Below are 24,628 nucleotides of genomic sequence, written 5' to 3'. Positions count from 1 at the left end.
TTAACCCATCCACACCACCTATCTCCGAAGCCACATCTTCTCAGCATATAAAACAAAAAAAATACCAACACATATAGTCATATGCCTTTTCCATATCCAACTTACCCCCGAAATACCTTCCCTCATTTGACTGTCCAAGCACTCATTCGCAATCAAAACTGAATCTAATATTTGCTGACCCCGCACAAAAGCATTTTGAGATTTGGAAATTATTTTATCAATCACCAACTCATACAATTAGCTAACACCTTCGAAATAATTTTATAAATCACTAATAGGACAGAAATCTTTCAGCTCAATAGCACCAGCTAACTTCAAAATGAGGGCAATGAAAGTAGCATTAAGAGACTTCTCAAACTCATGACAAAGATGAAACTCATGAAAAATTCACATCACATCATCCTTCACTATATCCCAACACTCTTGAAAGAAGGCCAAAGAAAAACCGTCCGGGCCCGAGACTTAATCTTTACACATACCTCTCACCTTTTGCTGCACTTCAGATTCTTCAAATGGTCTCTCCAACCAGCTTGTTGCACTAACATCTAGCTGGTCGAAATTCAAGCCATCAAGTTTAGGACGCCACTCCGCTATCTCTTTGAGGAGATCTTCATAATAATTCACAATATGATCTTGAATGTCCTCAGGGGATTGGAACACATTATTCCTGGATTGAATAACTTCAATCACGTTATTACGCCTATGAGAATTTGCCATCTTGTGAAAAAACTTAGTACATTTGTCCCCCTCCTTCAACCAAGTCACCCTTGATTTTTGCCTCCATGAAATTTCTTCCATCAACAAAATATTTTCTATTTCAGTCACCACCTCATTCTTTCTCAACAAAGACTCCTCATTAGCCTCCCCAACCTCTAGTGAATGCAACTCATCCCAAAGAAGATTTTTTTGCTCATCTATATGCCTAAAAACCTCAATATTCCACTTCTTTAAATCAATCTTAAGAGCTTTAAGTTTACTAGCCACAATAAGACTAGGGGTACCATGAAAGGAATATGACGCCCACCAATTTCTTACCTTCTCTACAAATCCATCAGCTTGAAGCCGCATATTCTCAAATTTGAAATAGCACCTACCCCCCTGAATGCCACCACAATCTAGCAATATGGGAAAATGATCAAAACATACCCGTGGCAACCTCGTTTGGCATAGGTCCGGATAAAGCGTCTCCGAAGGAGAAGAGACTAGAAATATATCCAACTTTGACCACCCTCTATTGTTAGACCAAGTGAAAGTCCTCCTTACCAGAGGAAGGTCCACAAGATTAAGATAAAAAATCAACTCCGAGAAATCCTCCATAGCCCTTGCCGAGGTAGTAGCCCCCGCCCTCTCATAAGGAAACCAAACAATATTAAACTCCCCACACAAACACCAAGGTAAATCCCAAAAATAATACAGACCCACCAATTCCTCCCACAAAAAACTTCTATCTCCATCTATGTTAGGCCCATACACTCCCGCAAGAGCCCACCTCCACCCATCCTCAATATTCTTGAAAGAACTAGCCACTGAATAAATCCCAATGCAATCATCTACCACCTCCACCACTCTCTTATCCCACATCAACAAAACTCCTCCTTAAGCACCCATCGAAGCTAGATAACTCCACCCAGCAAAAGTACAGCCCCACAAATTACGAATAATATTTCTATCAACATAACTCAACTTAGTCTCTTGAAGCCATTCAATATCAATTTTCAAACTGAGAAGAAGGGATCTAAAGCGAAGACGCTTGTTAACATCATTGATCCCCCTTACATTTCAAGAAAGGATTCTAGGCTTCATATGATGAACAAGACCCCCGCCCCTTCAACCTGTCCCTCCCAACACTACTTCCTTGTTATCGTAATTAATCAAACATATCAATTGTTTCAGCTCCCTTTCCTTTTTAACTGTTGACTTCAAAGCCGTTGATCTTCCAGCTTCAATAGCAACCAAAAGAGCCTTAAACTGCTCTTCAAAACCTTCACAGGAAATCCCTACACTCTCCTGTAATTCCTCCACCTTTTTCAGCACTCAGTCTAAAGATTTAGGAACTGAGATAGGGGGAATAGTACATAGCAGGATAGGACTACCCAACTCATTCTTGTCACCCCCTTTTTTAGCACCCATTGACTAGTCCTTTTGGAGTATATACCCATATGTGGATTGGGTCTTCTCTAGGACCATTACAAATGGAGTAATGCTAGATACAAGCCCCAAATAGACAAGCCCCATACAAGCCTTTTATAAAACAATGGGTCCCACTAATAAATAATAGTTTTTTTTACACTTTTTTAAAGTGGGGTCTACTTTTTTACAAAGGCTTGTATGAGGCTTGTCTATTTGGGGTTTGTACAAATCATTTCTCTTACAAATGATATTAGAGCCTATATTACAACCAGAAGTGTGGGACTTAAGTCGTGCTACCTATGATTGAATGGCCCAACAAGAATGTCAAGACTTTTAGGGGTGTGGTGCATAGGACCGGAGTTTACTCTGCAGGGGTGGGTCCGAAGGGCCATGCCTTGAAGAGATTCCCCGACATAAAAAAAAAAATATTGGTTTGAATATTAAATTATCCAAACCCATATAAGCTTGGCTAAACTCAATTTAGGCTCATGATTCTTGCATAAGCTTGACTCGGCATGATTGAACTCATTTTAGAGCTAATAACGTGTTTGTATATATTCTTTATTTTATGTCATATATAATAATATTATCAATTTATGTATGCATTACAATTCAACATGTTATAGGCTTTACATATTAGTTGTTATTATATTTATTTAGTTATATATCATAGTTTATTTATAGTTTACCTTACATAATATGTTTAGCTATGTTATCAAGGCATGTATAGATTATTTCTTATAATTAGTTATATATTTAGTTTAAGTTTATTGTAAATTATATTCTATCTAGACTCGTGTATTCATATATCGACTAGTTATAAATCTTGTTCATTCAGTACTATATATATATATATATATATATATATATATATATATATATATAACAGGTGTTATATTCTATATTTGTGCATGTCGTGTGGATTATATACTAATATTATGTGTATATAGAAGTAATACATGTTTGTGAATATTACCAAAATGAATACCATCAACTTCCATCTTGACCTCCATCATTAGATCAATTGAATTTCAAACTAATGCAAAGGCAGGCACAGAGAGAGAGAGAGAGAGAACCCTGGTTGGAACATAAAAGGTAAAGATGGAAAAAGAATGAGCCACTTAGTTTGGGGCTTCACACAAAAGCACAAGTTATATGGTGGTAAGTACAATCTTTACGTGTGTCAGTGTGTGTGTGTAAACAAGCAGATATGTTATCTTATTCTCAAAGGATAAAAAAATAAAAATAAAAATAAAAAATAAAAACTCAAGTATTTGCTCCATGATGAAATCTAATTCATTCAAAGTTTTAATATAACTAATTATTACATATTAATTAGTCGAAATATTCTAACCTTCCCAACAAAGTAATTGATTTGCAATTGAGCCGAACCGAGCTCGAGCTCAAGTTGTGTGCTTTGTTTGGCTTGAGCTCAAGTCAAGCTTGAGCTTAGTTATTATCAATCGAGCCAAGTTCGAATAAGAGCCCTTAAGCTCAAACCACTATTAATGTTATCAAGTTGAGCTCAAACATCCACTAATCAGCTCGACTCAGCTTGATCGCGACCCTTTGTGACCGGAATTATAATCAATGAAGGTGAGTAATCCTCTCAAATCATCATTTTCTACCACAGAATGTAATTGAGAGATTATTACCTGTGCAGCAGCACTCCACAGTTGCTGTGTCTCTTCCGAAAACCAAGATAATGTGTACTCAAGAATTGAATGGAGTGAATGTGAGCTTACAGCCTTACACACCCAATGAGCTTCTTCATTGCTGCCCCAGTCATGGAACGAACCCTACTATCATGATCATTGGCTAAGCAAACCACCAAATGTACACATAACGTCTGTGGTTGCTCATCCACATTTTTTCTTGGAAATTTGACAATGATTGCATGAAGCATTTCAAGCACAGCTTCTCTTCCAGTTGAATGCTCATATCTGCAAGAGTTATTTAGTCATTTTAGGACATATAAGAGAATTTTTAATCCAATTTTTTTTTATCAGTAAATAATAATTTTACTGTTGATGGAAATTAGGCTTTTTTCATCCAAAATTTGATGTTAAATTCTTGCCTTAGATTTGAAAGCAGAAAATCTAGATGTTGCTGCAGACGTTTCACAGAAAGCTGATGATCAAGTAAAAATTGCAATAAGATTTGACTGCATTTCTTGCGAATTGAATCCACTTGACTAGTCACCATCAATTCACCAATGGTCCCATCAACAGTACTGCACTCCTGTAAAATAGCTGAAGAACCCCTACTAATGGTCCCATCAACAGTAGCATTCCCCTAAGATTCATTCGCTTTTTGGCTGTTACTAATTTCTGAGAAATGAAAATTGTCCAATATAGAGCAAGTCAGTGTCAAAAAGAGCTTTTGCTTGTCAGGATTCTTCGTCACCCCTTGAAGGCATCTAACTAATAATCCATAGTCTGAATTCCATTCCACATGACCAGAAATTGAACCTAGGGCCTCTATGCATGCAGCTCTAACATTTTCTCCTTTTCCTTCTTGTGCATCAAACCACATACTAAAAAAGAGAGGCATAAAGACTTTATTTATGATTCCCTGAAGCAATAACAGCATAATAAATTCAGTAGCTTGGCAGTAGAGTTGGAAGAAGTGAGAACGACAAGCAAAATTATATAAGATGGCAACGAGAACTGTATACCTTCTTGACAGTAGTTTCTCTGCTCAAAGTAACCCCCATATGTTTCAAAAGGAACTAGTTTATTATACACTGAATAGATGCTCTTCTCCAACAACAATTATCATGCATAATCAACTTAGAAGTCATTTCTTGCTGACCTTTTCGAATAAATCTTTACATCAGCCTACTGTTGGTTGCAGCCGCAACACACCTGACGTGTGGACCGGATTCACTAACAACGAACCGGTTCTAACCTCAGGCCCGCTCACCCCGAAGCCCCCCTCTCAAATTCGAAATCCTCTTCGACGAAAACCCTTTTCACTGTGAATCTTCTTCTTCTTCTTCTTCTTCACGTCGAAACCCTCAGTCCCCCTCATGTTGTGACCTTTCTTCTTCTTCACTGTGAAGGCCTCAGTCCCCTCACAAAACCCAACCCTTCTTCTTCCCCTCTGTGAGTTTTGCTGGAGCGAAAACCCTCGATTTCTATAGATGCGGTTCTTCTCGATTTTGAGACGCGATTCTTCTTCTTCTCTTTGATTCACTCAGTCCCTTCACCATCTCTGTAATTTGGCCCTCCCTTCATTCGCTTACACTGATTTTTCCCCCGATGTGATTTCCCCCATCTCAATCCCGCGACCCTTCATCTCAATCTCGTGACGGTGTGAGTCTAGACACTACAAAACTGATCCTACAAATTTGTGAAAAGCTCGCAGCGCAATTGTACCACCAGGTCCAGAAGAAGCAAGCTAAGATCACTCCCAAGAAGGTACTTTTATTGTTTTTTCATCTGGGTTTTCCTCGTATTCCCTTCGATATGCTTATTCTAGAAGTTTGTAATCCTTCACTGAATTTCACTGTGGTTTTGTTGTATCTTGTGTATATGTCATCAGATGAGTATCAAATAATTGAGATAGCGAAGAATGTTTGTAATCTGAAGAAGGCTGAAGCGGATTGGATTTTACGGATAGATGTTGTGGAACAAGGAAATAGGTTGGAGGTAAGAAGAATTTAGTATCTGGGTGTGTTTTGGGAGCTGTTTGATGAATTGCGTATTTGGAATTTTGTATTTTTAGTTAAGTTTTGTCAATTATTACTGTTGATAGAAGTTATGGGGTTGGTGTTTGGTAGGATTGTAAACGAGTTTACATTTTCTTTTTATTAAGTCCAGTTTGTATTGATGTATTTCTACTTTTCTGGGCAACCTAAAACATAATTTTATTTCGTCTGTTTTCAGCTGGTGGAACAAGACTCTGAAGGACAATGTAATTCCGATTGCAAAACAATTGAGCGGGCTTGCCAAGAGGTGAGATTTTGCCACTTGATTTGCATTATTTTATGTTTTGGTTTGCTTATTATAATGTAACTCTATATTGGCAATGAAGTTCTTTTTCTTTAAAATGGCTATAATATGGACAAAACAGGCAAACTTTTTTTTTATTTGGTTTACCATTTAAATCGGTAGAGTTTTGAATAGTATGAGAGAGGTCCTATGTCACAATCTAATGGAATTCTTGGCAGGTGGTACAAAGGTGGACTTGAGTTTGATGTTGTGTTTGGGTGAGGTCGCAGGTTAAGATACTGCCAAGTAAAGCTAAAAGGGATGTTTAACATCTTCTAAATTGTGGCATTCATTTGGATTTTGTCACTGTCCATAAGATTCTGTTTGGTTTTGGGCTTTTTTTACATTTTTTTGGATACCACACTTCGCATTATGATCAAATCACTGTTTGTGGATTTTCCAGGTCATGGGATATTCTGATACTGATGTTGTTGAATATCTATATAGCTCCAAGCCACAACTTGATTTGTTGGTTAACTTTTTATGTAAAGACCTTACTAAAGCATGCATTACCAAGCCACCTCTAGGAGAACTTTTTGTGCCCAAGTCATCCAAAGAGATAGAAATGGAAAAGATATTGAAATCTATGGAGGTGCCTTCTTTATATGGTGGACTGAAGATTGATTATGATAGTCATTTACAACTACTTCTCAAAAGAGCCTTCCGCTATAATATAGGATTCGTAACCGAGAGTTATGGTGAGTAAATGTAAAGGCAATTTATTTGAATACTTGCTTGTAAACATTACTCTCTTGATTGTAAATATTATGTACTTGAGAATGAGTAAGAAATTTCAGTTTTGCATTTTATCTTCATGTGGCAGTTTTGCACAGTGGTACTTTTATTTTTCCTAACAGATGAATATGTCCTATTTTTATTTGTATCCATCAAAATGGTAAGCACATGGTGAATTGCCCTTGGTTAAAAAAAGGCCACTCAACGGAGTGGCTATATATTCATTCATTTATTACTGGAAATTATAGGAAATGATAAATTGATTCCATAACAAAAAAACCATTACACTAAAGATGGTACTGAATCAAAATGGTAAACTCATTCCATCACAAATAATACTATATCTGAATATTTATTACAAGAAAGGATTCCATCACAAATAACTCTGTCAGAATACTTGGTACAAGAGAGCATTCCATCACAAAGGGAAATCCTGGGCAGTAGAAGGGTCATTTCTCTTGGGGAAAGGAATAATATTCGACATGGACAGCTTGTACTTCCTGAGAGCAGCAAGAAAAAAGGAGAAAAAATGTCACTCTCAGATGAATTATTCAATCATGCAGAAAACTGAAATAAAATGAAAAGGGATAGAATAAATTTTCCACCCTCAACTCTAAGGTATTTTATACATTGTACCCTTAGACCAGAAGTTAAAATCCAGCAGTCAAATGAGAGTCAATAAAAGATAGTTACCGTTGGCCGCCACCATCATCATCATCACCCGGTTCCTCATCTAGTACTTCAAATCTGCACATAGAATTGCTTCCTCATAAGCAAGGAATAAAGTAAGTGATCTAGAAGAGTAGCATTCTTTTTACCACTTTGTTGATAATTACTGGCGACACAAATAATTGCAAGAATCCACAAAATAAACAAACTAAGTGACTCAAAAGCAGCTAGATGTCAGCTGTTGCATGAGCTCATTCAAGTTTATACATTAACCGAATCTAGGCGATCCCTAATTTCCTCCCTCCAATGAGTCCCCAAGAGGCTCAAGTCTCATTAGGAATGCGGATATGAAGCACATGTCTCTAATCTAGAAGCTTCAATATGTTTGGCATGTTTTTAATTGGTTACAAATTCTACTTCATCACTACAAAAGCTATCTCCACACTCAGGCCTTCATTTCAAAATAAGTTTGTGACTTGAACTTTAAATTGACCTGAGCCAGATATTTATCAACAAGTAATTGAATTGGGACCAAAATCAAACATGGTGGATAACTGTACTTAAGTTATTCCATGAGCTCGAACAGGCTAATCAGTTAAAGATTAAATTGAAACATGAATGATAGATAATTAAGAAAGTTGCCATTATAAACTAGAACAGCTGCCCTAACTCCTAAAAAGTTTAAATCATGGCGCATGATGTCTTACTTATGGGAACTATACTTACTCTTTTGTCTCCTGAAAAAAATGAATAGCTTTTACAACAAACCACTTGTCCTTTTCAGACTCATATGGTGTGACTCTTGCTACTACCTGAAATGATAGAAGACAATAAATAAATAAGTAAAAAAGAATCACAAAATGTATCTTCCGCCTGAAAGAACTTCTTTTTAATAAAACCAGGAATGTAGGTATAGGTGCTATCTAAAAAGAAATCTTGAGGACGACTATCATAGTACATGTATACCTCTTCACCCTTTAAACTAGCCCAAGCCTCAAGTTGGCTTCGCACATTAGAGGAAATCCTTGATATATCTAAATCACTCTTCATTTTTCTCCTTTTATGATCGTTGCCTTCTGGAATTTATGTAAAGTCAGCTAAATAAAACATTGTAGAGTTTCCATAACAACAAAACACTTCTTGGGGTCAGCCATCAAAATACTTTGGCCTTGTATGTCATCTGTCAAAAGTTGATATCATGCCATGTCCCATGTTGTTGATGCAGCTATCTATTATAATGTATTAGCTATAGTCAATAGATTCCAGGATTAGCAACAACACTCGAAAATGCTGTTGAAAGTTTAGTTCTATGCTCCAATTAAACAATTAACACACCTGAGTTATTAGCTTCTCATGATAGAATGGGATTCCAGTCCCCCTTAGGGAAAGACCAAACAAAATCTAAAAGGAATTAAGAATATAAGAAAAACTTGTTTTAAATTCAAAGTTCAAATGAAAATTGGAAAGTTCCTCCCATGAACCAACAGAATTTCAATCTGATATGAAAATGAATCTATTTATCTCATCAATATGTTGGAATATGTGCCTATCTATAGTTCAAGTCTTAACATCAACTCCAGATGGTGTTGGCAAATTCCTCATATCAGAACTATTGAGTTGTAAAATTCATCCTTGAACTCTGAAGGGCCATTCAAAATTCCTTTAGAGGCTCAGATAACGAATCCAGGGAATGAAAATGAAAAAGATAGAAGAAAGAAACCCATGAAAAAAAAAGTATGGAAAAAAATCTCACACACAAACCAATTGAACAATACACATTATAAACAAATGCACCCTAAGCAGACCCTCGGTTGCCATAACCAAAGAAAATCCACTTCACAAAATTTCATCCGCGCACCAAAATAAATAAATAAAAAAGCACCCACTGTGAAGTTCGAAATTCTTGTACCTTAGAGTAAGGCAAAATGTGGTCATAATCGTGACAGAGACATCCAGGGCAACCCACGAGCTTCCAAAAGACGATGTTGCCGATGGCATCTCGGCGCCAAAGATCCGGGTCTCGGCCTCGAACCTTCTCGGACTTGTCCTAGTACTGCTGCTTCACACTATAGGGGAAGCTCCGAGGGTTGGATTCCGGGGAGATTCAGAGGTCTTCGAACAGAGTGGTGGCATCTTCGGTGACAAGTTCGCAGTCTAGGAGAGAGGTGGAAGGAGTGAGTCTGGATTTATTTGGACTAGACCCCGTTGAGGTTGGATCGAGCCCAGGGGAGGAAAGGGTGGTTGGTGTCCTGTCCCTGAAGGGCGACGATGGGGGACTCCGGTTCCAGCTTCTCTTACCTTCTTTGGCTGTCCTCATTTTCACTTGAGAAATGAGGCCGCATGGTCTCTCTCACGAAAGAGTAGTGTTGTTTTATGGGAAAGATGGCAGTATTTTGAATCGGATAAGCCTGAACAGAGAGACGTAGTCGCGGGTTGGCGCTGATAAGAGATGCGGGTTCTTGGCGAGGGAGGAGGGTGGGTTTCGCGGCGGGATGGATGCAAAATTCGAATGGGGGAAGAAAAGTAAAACCCACGTTGCAAAGCGCACAAAAACGCTTGGAGAAAAAAAAAATTAAAACCCACGTCAGGTGTGCAACAGCTGATGGGCTACAGTGGGCTGCTGTATAGCTTTACTCCATGATCTTAGCAAAGAATCAGGGCAGAAAATTCAACAAACGAGTGCAATGACCTATAAGCACTATGCCTTAGGATCAACTCTTCAGAAGACATGTCATATACACAATGTGATAAAATGACCAATGCATGATCCTCATGAATAGTATAGAATAAATTGACGCAAATCTTTTCATAAGCACTTATTATAGACAGCCGCATCTCCAATTCAACATAAGCAAGCAGGGGGGAAACTGCCGTCAATACCTTTTTAGAGCATTCTCATTGACTTGACCAAATGCATATTCAAAATTTAGTCAATATCACACTTTTTTACATTTACCTATTCCATTTAAATTCAATCATCACATTAAATTAGCCCTTCACTTTCTATATAATAATAAAATATTATTATTTTAATAATTAATTAATTCAATTTATTTTTATCACATTTTATAGTTCTACCAATTAAATGATTAATAATAATTATATTCCAGTTAAATTAATATTAAAAAAAGTTTTATTAAATGTTAATAATAATTATATTCTAAATGTTAAATGTTAATTATATTCTAATTAATTTAATTTGTTTGCTTGGAGTGAGAAACTAATATTTTAATGTTTGATAAAGCAATTGTAGTTAATTATATTTGAAGAATCACTGTAGCAGAAATCTAAAATTTTATAAAATGCCCAGTCTAATGTGGTGGTTTTTTGGCATATATTGGCTAAAGTTTAGCTATCATTGGACTTTGGCTAAGTCAATGAGAATGCTCTTAGTACTGTCGCTTCCTAACGCTGGAACAATTTCTCGAATGACTTGCACAGCTTCAGAACACAGATCTGCAAGAAATTACAGAATTCCGAAGAACAAGCAAAGATTGAAGATGGAAACTACCAAAATTTAAATTTCCAGAGTTATACTAACGAGAAACTTTAGCTTTCTTTGCTACAAATGGGAGCAAGACATCTACAAATTTTCTTGCTAGCAACGGGTCCTTTATATACTTTGATAATAACTTGAAAATTCTTATGTCCCTCTCCCCAGGACATTTGACCAATTTCCTGGTACAGAAAAATGATGTCATAAAGGGGACTTTCCAATCTCGGCAAGTCTAAAAAAGGACTGCATCAAAAATAAGTTTCTCCTTTTTCCAAGAAATACTAATTTAATAAAAAATTAAACTTCTTCATATACACATGAGATATATTTGGAGTGGCAGGTGCTGACTCCAACAAGAGCTCACAGAATTGTTTTTAAACGTTTTTTTTTATAAGTAAAAAATATTATATATCAAAGGAGAAACCAAGTATACTGAATGTATACAAGAAATTGTTTTTAAACTAGAATTGTAAAGTCATCATTTTAACTAGAATTGTAAAGTTATCATTTTAACTAGAATCATAAACTGAATTACAAAGAAGACCATACATACCTCTTTGTTGCACTATCACTTTGAAAAAGGCAATGCAAGCTGCAGATAAGTGCCTCCAGGTTTGGAAGTAAAACTCTTTTTGTACTAGCATCTTCATCACCCAACTCACTATCAAGATTCAACAGGTTCTCAACCAACTTAAGAACACATGAGACAATAGCTTCAGAAGCTGACTTAATACTCAGCATTGAAAATATATCACGAAATTCTTTTCCCTACTCAAGAGTGATACAAGCCTGTGGCTTCTACTCATAGAAACAAAGCAAGAGAACAGCGAACTTGGTTTCTCACTGCTGGAACCTTCCTGTTTGAAACCATCAACTAAAGGTTTCACAGATGTAAAGAATAGGTCCCAGAACTCACAACCAAATTCGTAATCTTCATATACATGATTTTCAGGCATAGAGACCTTAAATCTTTGAACTGCTTCACAGTCTTACTTGTCTGCATGTTGGCTTTTCATCAGTAAGTTGCCATATAATCATCTACAACTGAGCTAAAAGAAGTACAGGATTTCCCTTGAACTCTTATTCCATTAGCTTAAAATGTAAGGCAGAAATAAAATGTATTGGATTTGAGGATGCTATTCTGAAAATTGGTAAGAAGCAAGCAATTAAACTCAAACAAGGAAGATAACTAAATGTAGGGAAGATAGAAAGCTTCTGTAGGAAAGGGGAAAATTAAAAAATATTGTAACAGCATTTTCCCTATTTATTTTCGATTAGGGTAGTCGTTATCAATCAACTATAACAACAAAGAGTTTAATAACACTTGAGATTCAGCATTAAGCATGATAAACACAGTACCGTGACATGACTTGCTGGTGCACTGTCTTTATTGAATAAAGTTAGGTCAGCACCAGAATGATCATCGCGTGAGGATAATCCATCGCACTTTGCAGCATCAATACTTGATGTGCAGCTTCCCAATACCCGAACAACACATCCCATTAATAGATCAAGAAAAGGTCTGATGTGGAATTCATAAAAAACTCCTAGGATAGCTTCAATCACATGCATAAAAACCGTATTGCTTCCAAGACAGGGCTGTAATAATATCCACTGTGAAATACTTTAAGAAACTAAATCCCTGAAATTGATCCATAGAATTTTCGGGTGAACTATCAGTATCTTCAGAACTAATTTGCAATGGCTTTATCAACAATGCAAAGAAAAGTGGAAGCTCCAAAACATCAAGTGCAGCAATGAAACCAAGAACTGCCTTTCTGTGATGAACACTTGCATTCTGCATAAAAAGTGACATTATACTCAGTAATTAAGGATGTGATGATGAAAATTTAGGAAGAAAAGGTGAAGTAGAAAACCCTGCACATGTAAACGAATTAGTACAAAAGAATAATTATCTTATAATTCAACTTTCATATACCTATCGAGAGGCAAGTGCCTTCAATTTTCTAACTTTTGGCATTAGAAGGAGGATAACTATAGGCACAACATAAGGTCTGTGCTGTTCTTCAATTAAATTAGATTCTTTTGACAAACTCCAAGTAGTCAGTTCTTCTCGCAGATATTTAACACTAATGAAGTTCCTCAGATGCTGATCATAGGCAAGCAAGAAATCGTCCTTCCAAATTAACGGGCAATCAAGAACCTTCATCTGTATTTCAGCATCATTTTCATCCAGAAGCCTAACAGAAACATCAAAATATTTAAGAATTCACTACACTCGAACTGAGACTTAAAAAAGAAAAGAACTAATACAACAAGAATAGATGAGCCCTAAGTAAAAAATACAACCGGTCATCCAAACACTGCACCAACCTATTTTGCAGAACTTCTCTAAGAAATTGACTCTGATAAAAAGACCTAGGGTTGCGCATTATTTTCAGCAAGTTTAACCATTCCTTAAGGACACCCTTCCACTCTCTGCCTTTACAAGCACGTGAATCGAATAATCCCACACTTCAATAACAAATGAAAAAGGCAAACCAACTTTTAATGAGATAGTTCACTTGAACCTTTACAAGCGCATGAAGTAGGCAAGTAAGTATCACCAACAAAAGATACAAGATCCAGCAGAACGCTACCTTGTAAGATCATTGAGATTATAGCCCAGAAACTTTAAGAACAAAGATATAACTGTTGAGAATGGGATTCGACAACATTTGGAATCTTTTGCAAGGATTGGAGCAACAAGGATAATACTGTTGCATATGGAGTGCTATCTGATTCCAGAGTAACAAACGAATAAAAATTCTGTACAAGATCTGGAAAATAAAACCACATCAAAACAATAAACTTCCAAAGGAACTCAGTTTGAAGGAAGATAAACTAAGAAAATAATAGCTTTGTTGCTCTAAAGCATGCGCCATAGACCAGACCCTGAGTCAAGATAAGAAACTATCACTAGATCAAAATAAACAAACTAATAATTGATAATAGAAAAAACTAAAGTCCGGCTCCCAGCGAGTAGGGTGCTACTAAAGTCGCACCCAGGGAGAGAAGCCACCTTTGGTTGCCCCCTCCTTCCCTTTTATTTACTCATACAAAATTATAATAGCAAAAATACTATTGTCACATACCACTTAACTCATCATGTAAGTTCCCACGGTCTTGTTCTTTAGATGTATGAAATATCGATTGGTACTGCTCAAGACAAGAAATAAATTCATCCCATACAACTTGAACATGCTGGCTCAACAAAATTGCAAGGCATTCCAATGCCGGATTCCAAAGATTGCTAAAGCGGTTATTCAATACATAGGCTCGAGGTACCCTGCCAGCAGGAAGACCCATCTGTATTCTGGAAATCCATAGGATAACTTTCCAGCTTGTAGAAATTGAAAGAGAAGTTTCCTCGATTGAGAGAAGCAACAGGAGAACCTGTCATTTGAAGGAAAATCAACCCAAGATTTCATAGTCAGAGCAGGGTGTCAAACAAAAGGAGCAGCAAGAATATAGAGAAACATACATTAATGCCCTGACTATCCACATGGGATCCCTGAGCAACTTCAGATTTTGTTTTCTTCCCAACTGCTTGATCATTTGTAGAATCTACAGAGCTCAGAGGTTCATAGTGGCACAATATTCTAAGAGTTGAAAAGCGTAACCCCTTGTTAGAGTGGCGCAAATTATCAGCAAATATCATTACTGCATCCACAGCCTTATCAACAGAAAGTTCTGGATGATACTTCCTATTGCTACTGTGTGCTTCCACTGTAGGCCTGAGATTTTTACAGTAGCAGAAAGTTAAAGCTGAGTTTTTAAACATAGACAAGAACCTGTAAATATTAAAATTGGCCAATAATAAGAAACAAACTCATGATGTATGTAACAGTTGATACACAGGTCAACTTACCCATAGACAATATCCAAATAATCACCTACAGCAGACAATACTTGTGCAGATGATATGTATCTTTTTGCCAGATACAAAAATTTGCTTGTTTCTTCAGGCTGGGATTCTTTACCATGATGTGATTTGTTATAAGAACTCAAAGCAGCACCAATTCCGCTTTGCAGTGTTTGTTTAGGAAGACCTGCTACGGAGCCTGAAAAAATAACAAAGATTAATACGCTGATGAGCCTCATTAAGTGCATGAACTCTTGATGCAAAAAACCAAGAGAGACATATTATATACTGTCATTACAGAGACGTGGGAAAGTTATACCAGGGTTCAAAGTGAGCAACAAATTACATCCAAATGATAGAGAAGGTGTCATACCTGCTTCAATCATCAGTAGCCGATCAAGTGCATCAATCAAATCTATTAAATAGGATGACATCCCTGGGATATCAATCATACGGGGATAGCAGCTAATCATTTCCCACAGCAAAACTAACTCAGTCTCATGAATATGACTACATTATGGATCCCCATGCACAGTGTCATTTATTGCCCCAATCCAATAGCAGATAGCTTCCTGCAAGAAACTCTGAATCTATGAAGACACTTCTCCAGATGTGCTGCCTGAGAAGTAGGACCCTTGCACTTTTGCTTCCATTATTCCACAGAAGGACAGTAATAGAAATAAAACCTCTTCTTTTGAAGTCTCTATCAAATCACTCAATGCACTGAAAGTCCAATCAGAAAGCTCAAGACCGTCCCAGGAAACAAACCATATCGCATACCAGAATTTTTTTTTTTTTTACAAGTATATATCCCATACCAGAAATAACAAACATATAACATTACCTCAAGATGTTTAATCTGAAAATATATAATATGCAAGGGTCCTTTTGTAGTAGTTCTCTAATAAAATTCAGCAAGCTGCAACATAAGCCTAACCAATGTCAAAACTATTTTTCTTATACAAGTAAAAATGTGCCAATAATGGGGAAAAACAAGGGAGAAAATATGTGCCAGACAAGTATGTTTTACCTTGAGTTCCTTGACCTAAATACAGGAGCCCATTGCAATGAACAGTCAAACATGGCTGGCATGTTATTTTTATTGTGGAGGCCATTCAGAATACATAAGATCAATTCCAGAATCTTATCAACAGCCTTGGTTTGATCCTTCTCTGCCTTCATAATGCCAGAAGACATGACACTATTTTGCATAAGAAACTCCGCATGTTCAAGCAACGACTGGTAATCTGTTTAACATCATAGCAGTTTCACTTGGAATATAAGAACTACGTAAATATGCAGCAAACAAACAAGTAAAATAAAAGGTGTGGCTCTAAAACAAGCCAAGCTCAGCAAAAGAACAGTTGGGCGAAATAATGCTCACGGAACTCGCTAATCAGTTGAAAAAACTAAAGGAACCAATCTTTAATAGCCTATTATCAGCTCCAATCAATGTCTAACTTGAAAAGCCAATCTACTTGAGCTCAACTAAAAAACATTTTTATGAAAAGAAGATTTAAATTTTTTTTCTGATCATATTGGAGATTATTCACATGGACTTACATCTGAGCTTGAGCAGTGGACTAGCTTGTTTACAGCAGTTCACCAAAAAAAAAGTCAATCCAGATAATTTATGACTCACCGTAAACCATTCATCCGTTATGAATCTGAACGATGGAAATAAGTAGCGAAAGGAGGTTACTTAAATGCAAAATGGATCCACCAATTACACAGTTAGTAATTTTTTTTATATAAGTATTTCAACATAAAATCCAACTCCTTTGCCTCTATATCCTCACAGTCTTTGAAACACAGAAATAACAACTTCAAGACAGCCTCTGAACCTTGAGGGAAGAGGGGGGGGGGGGGGGGGTGGCGCAGACATAGAAAGGCTTAGAACCATGAACTTTTGAAGGTTTCATAACCCATAGAGCAAGTTAAGATTCAACTAAAGTTAGCAAACAGGTTAATGCAGTATACATGTATTACAAGTGGAGGAGAAGAATAATTTAGATTTTCATGGTGAAGATTCAGAACCTGATTAGGCAAACAGAGAGAATGAAGGAAACCAAGGAAAATCACTAAATAGAGGAAGATCAATCATCTACCAAAACTTCCCAGATAATTACACTGACACTATTATCATTCCACTCAAATAATTTATACTCTCATCTCAATCACTCCAAAACACATTAATTGTGCAAATGATCGAACATTCTACTCCACAAGGCACACATATTGTTAACAAGCGCTGGTTTATGATCATGCTAACACCACAATAATTTCTCTCCAAATCAATAACTAAGTAACAGTAGAGAAATTCGCTCAAAAAGGACTCCAAAAGTAAAATGAGTTACCTTATATATCATAGTTTTGTTTCGACCATGAGACATGTTTAACCGCAGTGGTGTATAACATGTATTACAACCACTAAATAAGATGATATCTGTACTTCTACAAAGCAGCAGTACCTTCTAATTTCACTTCGACAAACACATCAATCACCTCTCTTGTTATCAATACATAATTGAAAAATCTGAAAATCTTTAAACTCAGGTTTCTCCTTGCAGATGGATTAACTAGTGACAGCCAATCAGCTTGATACTCAGTGAGCATGATAGACAAGGCCAGAACTAGAAATCAAATGAGTTTTTCAAAACACAAGGTCAAGACAGAGTTTCAAAAGTGGAGTAAAAGTGGTGCAAACTGCAAAGTATACAGAACTCCCCTCACACACCCAAGTACAGGCACATAAATGCATGGATAGGAATTAGACTAATTATTCTGCTGCGTAATTGTAAACTGACATTCCATACTTACAAAAGTATCTAAAGTGGAGTTTACACTATAATCAATTCAAAAAATGTCTTCCATTGGGTGTATCTTTTAAGGCAATGTCTATTTGGGATATTGTCAAGAGAGAAGGTGAAGCATCGACAGGCTGGATAGAAAGAAATTATAACTAAATAACTAAACTCACACACACGTGCAACGTAAGTATGTCTCTCTATAGCATCATCTTTACAATTGTAAAGCACATGGATTATATTTTACACAATAATCGGTTATAACATGATAGAACCATATCATATTTTGGGAAGAAACGAAAGTAGATTGTCACAAGAATTCATGGGATTATGAATATTATAAATTCGCAATAAAATAGACCAGCGAAATAGATGCAAGAAATTTCATTTCTCAATACGCAATATAGCACAGTCCATCAATAGCCGCGATACTCGTTCTGCTCTTGAATGGAACCTTGATGAGGCCCCTCTCATGACATAACATGGTAAAGCACTGACACCAAGTTTTCTTGTAGGCAACGGTTTCTTCACAACTTCACTCATTATCCTTTTAATACCTGTTAAAATCCCACACAAACCACATCAATAATCCTCAAAATAACTCAAATCTGATTGATTACAGCTCTGGCTATGCTATATACCAACAACATGAGGTCATCTACATGCATACTATTTACCAATTTGGGCATAGTCCTCCTTTCATAAATATAAAAACTAAAAAAGGTAATCCACATGCATACCATTTACCAATCTACAACAGTCAACGAACAAAAGGAGATATACACATGCAATCTGTTCGTTCAGCCTACAATAAAAGTTAATCAACCAACCCTGCTCCAACTCCTTGATGGCATAGCTGCACTAATGTGCTGCAATAGCTTGGCACATGTGCAAAACTATGCAAGCCACACACACACACACATACACGAATGAAGAACAAGGCAGGCTGGATGAAAAAATGAAGTGAGGGTAAAGCATCATGAAAATTATTAGATAAAATCAACTCAGCATTCATATGGTACCAGTATCCAAAAAAAAATAGAACATTCTAGAAGTACTGTCACCATATGAAAAGAATGCATCAACATGAAAATTGGATGCACCACATCTGAAAACTCTTGAAAATGACCATGTTCTTGTGCACAAGAAAAAAAAGAAAAAGCCACAGAAGATGCAATGAACACACTATCCACAAATATAATTACCAATAATTTATTCCAAACCACATTGCATAGAAAACGAAAAATATGACCTACACCAACTGGTATTGTAGCTATGAACCAACTTAAATGGATACTAATTACTGTTGAAGGATGGGTTTAAAATCTCATTAGGGCACGATATGTGACCAGCCCTTGAAAACAGCTTTCCCAACATTGTTTAGCCTCTCATTGTAAGGATGCATCCGTAGCAGAACTTTCGCAGATATCTGAGAATGGACCCCAATGGAATATCACTTTTATTAGAGCAGCAAATGATTGATAAGCGGACCTTGGGAAAATAAGGCACCGTCAAGAATAGCATTATTTATTTGGTTGGCAACGTCATGGAAGATAAGATCTAAAGGTAGATAGCTTGAGGAAGAAGAAAGTCATAGTAATGGACTGGTGTTGTACATGAACGAAGGGAGGTTAAAGCATCAATCATCTCCCGCTTCACTACGAGGTGGCTAGGGATTTATGGGCATCAATAATTCGTTGTATTAGAATTGAGTACGTAATGACCTCAAACAATAGTAGATTTGATGGCTCGTAGGTGAAGTCCAATTAGTAGCCATATAAATTTAGTAGTTTGAAGGATGCTACATTTTGTGTTTGATATGGTGTGTTTAGCAAGAACATAATGCTTAGACTTTTGAAGATTGGAAGGATAGCGTTTGAGCTAAGAGTCATCATGCTTAATTCCTTTTATGTTTGGATGACAGCGTACCATATTTTCCCTCTAGCTTTTTAGATTTTATGAAATTGTATTCAATAGTATACTTTCTACTAAAGTGCATGCAATAGGAAATTCACCGAATTTTTCCACTACTCTTCTTCTATCCCACATCAACTATACACCTCGCAAACAACCAATTGAATCCAAGCAACATGAATCTACATGTTGGCTACGCCAGTGTATGATATTGGGAGTCATGTTCTTCACTCTGGAGAGCCCTAATCCCTTCGTTCAAGTTCAACTTGCAGTTACACTTTTTACATCATAATTAATGGAACAAGTGAACCTCTTTAACTCTCTTTGATGCATCGAGACATCAACAAGCAATTCCATGAGCTCCTCCTCACCCTTCACATGAAACCCCAGCAGCATAACATAAAGTTTTTATATCTCTCCTTACCCAATCAAAGATTCCTGACCTCCCACTCTCCAAAGGATAGACCTAGCAAGAGGCTCACAACACAAAGGTACCTCTAGTTCCCTATATTTTCTATAGAATAACATAAATCTGCCAAGTCGAACTATTGTTACAAAGGTTCCCCAATATTTCTCGAGTCCTCCCAGACACACAAGATCTAATGGGTGCAGGGCAGACCCTCGTACCTAGCCCGCCTGGCACATCTATTGGCCCCGCTAGGGCCAGAGCAAGCAACCAACCCGCCTCAAGGACCAGGGTGGACAAGGTTAAGACTTAATTCTAACATACAGGTGGGTTGCGAGCAGATATCCCGCGCACCCGCCCAACACATAGAAACCAAAAAAACCCTAACAACCACATGCCAATCAGTAGCCACCTTCTTCCTTTCTCCTTCTCCACTTCCTCTTCAATTTCTTCCTCTTCTTCTTCCCTTTCTACTACCCCTTCTCCGCTTCCATTTCCCCTTCCCCTTTCTCTTCATCTTTTTTCTTCTTCATAGTCACAAACCCATGGTAGTGGGTATCTACATAGAGAAGACCCATGACCATGACCGTGGGTCTCCAACAAAAAAAATCTTTATTTCAAAAACAAAATTGGCTTCTATGAACAAATTGACTTATCACCCTATTGGAAAAGACAAGTGCTTTGATACCAAAACTGAATTTGAAGACCATTGTATGCTATATTTGCATGGAAAAAAGGTACAGAAACGTGGTTACCTCATACGAGAATCATCAGAAATCCTTGAACCATAAACAAAAGGTTATTATAAGTTTTTCCCTCATTAAAAAGTCCATACTGGAGACCACATTAAAAAGTTTCCTAGTTCCCAAACAAGAAACTCGCAAGGATACAACAAAATAACAATAATGACTGCAGAAATCAATTGAGGAATAATTCAAACATAAAAGGAAAAAAAGGTTCCTTTATATCCATGTCAGTAAAACAAAGGAATGGATTCCCTGAAGACAAAAATAAATAATAAAGCATGATCATACCATACTGCAACTGCTCATCTGGTGCATTCCTAAGCAAGATTGATAATGCCTCTGCTATAAATTTTGAACATAATCCTTGGAATAAAATCATAGTTTTACCGTCACCCTGAAAAAATTTGAGAAAAATATGTAAGTAAATATCTTTGCTCATGCATAGGTAAATATATATGAATGGCGACTCTTTTACCTGGCTAATACAGTAATACAAATGATATTTGAGAAAACATCTACCATCTCATTGTTCTAGAAAAATCTGAACATGTATCAGCTAATACCAATATTAACATTATAGAATATATCCCTTAGACCTTAAAATAATTTGTTTTGTCTTTTATACATTTGTTCAAATCATCTTTTCAATTTACCTAATAGTTCAATTCAAACTTAATTTCCTTTTCAAATACTTATTCTGGTGATGACTCGTTATGAAAATTTTTTTATCAGTGAACAAGAATTTTACCGATGATACACGGGACATATACAAGAACAACACCTAAGCATGAGTGTCGAGCAATGCAAGAAAATCGTGGCCTTTCAAGCCATTGAAATCTATTACAATCAACCAATCGAATAAAGTATTCAAAAAAGAGTTCTAAGCTCATCCATTGACCGCTCATGATCCTCAAAGAAAAATAGTAAATATTTTTATAGTCATGTGCTATATATCTTTTGATACATAGTAAACCTGACCAGCTTTCTGAGAAAAAGAAGCCTTGGAAAAAATTAAAAGAGAAAACGATTTGGAGACCTAAAACTATCTTCTTCTTTTTTCTTTTTTGGGTTGGGGGGGGGGGGGGGGGGGGGGGGGTAAGTAAGATACTCAACTAGCTCCATCAGTTTGATTTAAATCTTTTGGGGCAGACTTTTCATTCTCATGTAGCATAGCATATAAATGCAGTTTACATAATTATTATAATTATGATTCCATTACCTGTAACCTCTCCATTTTGCAAGTGAGAGATTTTTCAGTAATTGCACAGATGACAATTACAAAAGAAATTGGACTATGTGACGGAAGGGGCAGTGCTAGCAATAGCAACAAATATGTGACAGAAGAAATCAGAATGATATTGCTGGATTAGAAACATATCACCTAGACTGACAAAAATCAGAATGATATTGCTGGATTAGAAACATATCACCTAGACAAAATATCAAAAGAGCTACCAATTACCTAGACCCACCCCAAAACTACCAAACACAGAAACATGTTTCATTTTTGTTTCAAAATGGGACGTTTCACAGCAAACCAAAATATATTTGTTTTGCTCTAACATAAATCTCAAATATTGTGGCATGAACAGTTTGCTTTCACAGAATCATTACAACAAAATTAATAAAATTTCTAAAGCAGCATTCAAAAGTAGTTACTTGAGCAGATAAACAAGGTCTCGTATCAAATACTTCTGCAAATACATCATAATATATGAACACGATATAAATATCGGCATGTCAACAGCCACGCTTGGAAAAGTTTAGATTGAGATTGAGGAAGCTATTTGAAAAAATTGGAAACAGAACAAATATTGACAACTAAAGAACACCACAGAAACTATCGATTGGACCTGTTCGATAATCTCTGGCTCCCTATCAGCACCACTTTGTAGGAGAGACGCTAACGAATCAGCAATCCTCGGCAGAAAGCTGTCAAAGACCACATACATGAGATTCAAGTCATAAATGCAAAAAACTGTAAAGACACGGCACACGCAAGAATATGATAGTCTGACAGGGAAAATTTCAAAGCAATTTAAGAGGGTGTGAGGCTGGTGCATCTCCAACAATAATAGAGGCTAATTTCTCATTACGTACAATGTTAATAAGTGCAGCAAATAGCAACCAATAGTGCAGGATTCTAAGGATAGGAGCCCCCAAGAATAATTTACTAAGAAAAAGAAAAAAAAAGCCTGAGAATTAAATCCAGAAAGAAGGAACTCACGGGATAAAATCCACCAAGAGATCTCTAGATAGAGCAGCAATTAACCTGCATGAGCATAATTTGGAACTCTCAACATATCTCATGTTAAAGAACAAAAGCATAAATAACTCATAAACAAACGAACAAAAACAAACAACAATACAAATTAAAAATTCCTTCTTAAATCACTAAACTCTTCTATAGTTCATTGTCGCTCTTGATCGATCAAAAGACAAATTATACATTTTTTTTTATAGGTAATAATAGAATTTATTCCAAGTAAATAGGCATAACCCAAATACACGGAATGTATACAGTACACCTAGATACAAGCTATAGCAAAATAGAACTACGGCAAAACGCTATAAATATTCTCATCCCTTTCAAGGTTCTTCACCCAAATTATACATATTCTACAGATATTCTATGATCACGGTATGTCAATTTATTATTATATCAGTTACAGCATGCAAAGATCTGTGCCAGGCTTAGTAGCCAGAAATAAAAAGTTAGTCGATATTCAGATACCTACATAAACTGATAGCATTGGTCGCTAAAACCTCATCAAAGAAAGTATCATATCACTCATTCCTGACCCTCTTCTAATTACTTTCCCTGAAATGATGTTATTGGAATGAGGACAACCCAAGTTAATATCCAAGATACTCTTACCTACTGAGCATTCAACTTATTACTGATCGATAGCCATTTATCTTTTAAGCTTTCAGATCATTTAGATTTAAAGATGAGTTGAGATAAATGTAAATAGGGACGATATTGTTGAAATTTAATGATTTTTAAAAATATTGTGTTTGAATTTGAAATACCACACCAGATAATTTTGGGTGGTTCTCCTCCCACCTGTGGGAGTTCCTGCTATTTTTTTTTAATTTTTTTAAAATTTTAAATATTTTTTAAAAGAAAATTACAATAATAATAAAATATAATTACTTAATCATTTAAGTAAAAAAAAACCAGCACAGCGGGAGGAGTAATTTTTCCGATATTTTTTCCCATTACCAAGAAATACAAGATTTGTACTGATACAAGATCATCGGCACTGATTGCTTAACCACAAAAATATTGGCATCTGTCAAAAGAAAAATGCAATTTGGATACTGTAGAACCCAAATTTGTACTGAGTCGCTCTGGAGAATTTCAGCATCAGCAATACATACATCCAAACCATTATACATCCAACCTTTTACTATGTTCGAGTGAAGAGTTACGAGTATAACAGCCTCCAATTAAAATTAGACACAAGGGAATTTCATAAAATACAAACTACAAAAGGCCTCATCTGATTAAACCCATCTAAAATGAAAACACCCCCCTTCACTCGTACATGCCAAAGAACCCAGAGCTTCTGATCATTGGAGGTCTGTTATTTGGATATTAACAGATTGAGCGGTGGGAAGGTTTTCTCCACTAGTATTTGGAGGTCTGATTATATAATACCCTTTTAATTCCGTTTTGAAGCTGAACAAAATTGCAATGAGCGATATGGCATAAACGAGCCATCCAGTAATCTTGAGAGATAATAGAACTGGAATAGTAATCCCAATAAAAAACGCCGTATATGTGAAAATACGCCACAGCTGACAACTTTAATCGCTACCATGTACTTGGGATTAATGAACCAAGCAACGAAGAAAGAAG

The 24,628-nt window shown here is 36.4% G+C and overlaps 1 long non-coding RNA gene and 1 pseudogene across 1 annotated transcript; both read right to left on the bottom strand.

Annotated features, from left to right (window-relative positions):
* The window catches only part of LOC121240786, a 67,921-nt pseudogene that overhangs the window by 2,505 nt on the left and 40,788 nt on the right, over positions 1-24,628 (bottom strand).
* LOC121240711 lies at positions 7,285-9,976 on the bottom strand. Its single transcript, XR_005935593.1, has 3 exons — positions 9,439-9,976; positions 7,490-7,607; positions 7,285-7,360 (listed from the first exon to the last, which is right to left on the bottom strand). It is a non-coding gene; the product is annotated as an uncharacterized LOC121240711 (long non-coding RNA).

The sequence above is a fragment of the Juglans microcarpa x Juglans regia genome, chromosome 7S (genome assembly GCF_004785595.1).
Source record: "Juglans microcarpa x Juglans regia isolate MS1-56 chromosome 7S, Jm3101_v1.0, whole genome shotgun sequence".
NCBI lineage: Eukaryota > Viridiplantae > Streptophyta > Magnoliopsida > Fagales > Juglandaceae > Juglans > Juglans microcarpa x Juglans regia.
This window is presented reverse-complemented; position numbering and strand designations above follow the sequence as displayed.